This window comes from Microtus ochrogaster, unplaced genomic scaffold (genome assembly GCF_000317375.1).
Source record: "Microtus ochrogaster isolate Prairie Vole_2 unplaced genomic scaffold, MicOch1.0 UNK158, whole genome shotgun sequence".
NCBI classification, from domain to species: domain Eukaryota; kingdom Metazoa; phylum Chordata; class Mammalia; order Rodentia; family Cricetidae; genus Microtus; species Microtus ochrogaster.
The window spans coordinates 302,634-305,865 of NW_004949256.1; positions in this window are offsets into that span (position 1 = coordinate 302,634).

The following is a 3,232-nucleotide window of genomic DNA, read 5'->3' on the forward strand; positions in this document are numbered from 1 at the left end:
ATACCTAACTATATATAATTCTTTAATCCGTGTTTTAAACCATATATCCAATTCAATTACTAATTAATGTACTGATGATAGTATTTAAAATAGCGATAAAACAGTAGTAAAATCATGACTCAATTATCATTTAAATAAAAGAATAACTTTCTCTGTAACTCTGGCAATCTTTAAACCTGTGGCAATCCTCCTGCCTTTGCCTTCTCAGTGCCAATATTACAGATATGTGCCACCAGACAATTTTTTTGTATTAATAAGTGATATCATCTATTAGATTAAATATTATGGTCCCTTTCTACAAGAAAAATTTTCTTCAAATATTTACTCACACAAAATATTTTACAATAAATTCTGATATGTACATGGTTATTTGGTGATATTTATATATGATTATATATAATTACATATGTAACCAAACAATACAACTTGATCCAATAAAGTTTGTTTGACAAGAAAGGGTTGCGTTCCAGGATACCATCAAATAATCTTTTATATGTAGTAAAAGTCTATGAAGTTAATTTTTAAAATTTTCCAAAATTGTATAGCTATAGCTATGAAATTACTTACGACAAGGAAAGTTGTCTCCATAATGAATTCTGTCACTCACACATTTGCTTCTGTGTCTTCACATGGTAGAACAAGAAGGCTTAGCAATCACCTGCTAGGATATGAGAAGAAATGGTTCCAGGTCACATAAGAGGAAACAAAAAAGAACTGACTCCATGGGAGGGAGAATGACATAGAATAAAATATAATTTGTCTTTTTTTTGTTTTTACCAGTTTTATCTCTAATTGTGTGTCATTTAAATTCTTCTACATATCGGAGCATCTATCTTGCTTTGTCTACTTCTTTAAATCAATAAAAATGTATGAAACAAATGTGTGTGAAGCTATGTCGTCAAAGATGAACAGTAGATGGCACAATAAAGAGGCAACAAATCTCTAATTAAATTTGACCATCACCAACCTCCTCTAACCTCAAGCAGAGCCACTTCTATCTTTGATCCAAATCAGATCCTTCTGTAGCTTAAATGGAGACTCTAAAGGCTGAGAACCATTGGGAATTGATCCCTGGGCCTTCAGAAAAAAAAGAAAGAAAAACAAAAGATAGGCAGGCTATTTATATAAAAGTGAATTTAAAAATCACATAAATCAGTTTATTGCATTTGTTGTATAAACCACCACCAACAACATTATATAATCTTCTTGTTTATAGAGTACTTTACATTTTTAACTTTCATGTTTATCAGTGCATACATGAACAGTATAAATTTTCTTCACAGTCACTAATGTGACAAGGTAAAGAATTGTACAATGTTTGGAAAAGGCATTTTAAAAGAACTTGAGAAAGGTAGCCAACAAATAACAAACTTTTTGCTTAGACCCAGAATTGCTTCCAGAGGCACATGTTTGCTTCGATGCAGGAATTGCATCCTCAGGTACATGTTTGCTGAGATGCAGGAATTGCGTCCTCAGGTACATGTTTGCTTCAATGCAGGAATTGCATCCTCGGGTACATGTTTACTCAGATCCAGAATTACATCTGAGAATTCCTAGAGACAGGATCACCCATTTGGTCTGAGGAGTTGGTAGACTTAAGAACTAGTGGCTGACTGCTCTGCTTCTCTGATCTTTTAGCATTTACCCCTACATCTGACTTGAGGTTTTTATTATTAAGACCAGTTAGAGTTCACGCTGCATGACATGTGTCTGCTGTAGACTGTAAGAGTCAGAGGGAGGAGTGCACTCCTATGAAGCACTGTCTTCTGGAAATGACACAGGCATTACAATCACTGAGTTGCAATAGCCGTGACTACCTGTACAAGTCCTACACACGTGCACTTACACACACATAGGAAAGAGACTAGGCATAAAGAACAGCATCAGTAGGATTGGAAGGGGCACAGGAGAGTAATGGGAGTATATATGAGTGTAACGCCTCATATTCATGTATGAAATTAGCCCAAATAAAAACAAGAAAAAATTTCCAGGAATGTCTCGCTCTCTGACCCAACATGCACACATTAAATAAAAAGTAAGATCAAGAAAGGCAGTCCAACTGTGTGGTCATGTCACATGCCTATAATTCCAGCACTCGGGAGGCAGAGGCAGGTGGATCTCTGTGTGCTCCAGGCCAGTCTGGTCTATAAAGCAAGCTTCAGGACAGCCAGGGCTGTTACAAGGAGAAACCCTGTCTCAATACCCCCCCCACCACGCAAACAAACAAAAAAAAAACAAAGAAAAAAGTAAAAGACAAAAAGGCAGTCCATTGTTCAAGCTTACAATCAAATGTAACTTTTGTAGACACTAGAATTTTCTGTCGCCACTACGCTTGACTTTCCTTCACATCCTTTTTCTTGGTCACACAAGCTCATTTTCAGCTCAGAGTCACACCACCTGCTGGTGAGTTGCTCTGCACATAGTGAACTGCACCTTAACTTAGTGTTTAAATGATTATAACCTAATGGAAGAGTACAGTCAATTAATGTGTAGTCAGAGTCTTACTGATTATAGCAGCTTAATTCTTAGTCAATCTTGGGTGTATAGCTGCAAAATATGCAAATAGGGTAAACTCTGGGGTCAGGCAATACTCATTTTCTGTAAGCTATATCTGTTTATTGGCTGCCAAATTACTTTTGCTGTGGGTGAAACATTCTACATCTTTTTGGTACTTTGTGCAATTTAATTCATTTTCCTGCTGTTGTTCTGAATTAAAATGTGCTAAATTTATCTTGTTTTAGGTTTAGCCTTTAACACTGTTCCACCTTTTATCGGATGTCATGCTTCCTCATGCCAGTCACGTCTCAAATATTCATGCCTAGGGAAAAGCTTCCTTGACTATACCACTCAAGACAGCCATTGCCTGTCACTGCAGAGCACATGAACTACATACGGAGCAGCAGGTTTTGTCCTGTTCACATAACTTCTAGATTTCACACACAAACAAACAAATACACACACATACATGTTTACTTAAGTTTTGTCTATCATCTTTATTCCACTAATTGAAAAAAGAACTATATTTAGTGTTGTATCTCTAAGTTTTAAAGTAATTAGCATATACCTGGGATCTTCAGTATAATTTAATTGAATCTTATGTTTCATATGAATATTATTGTATATTAGCTTAATCTCCATTCCAGAATGTTACATTGTCGTAATTTTAAAGAATTAAAAAACTTTGAATTGTTTTTGTTTCTTAAACAGTGTAGTATTAGGAGCGGCGGGGCTG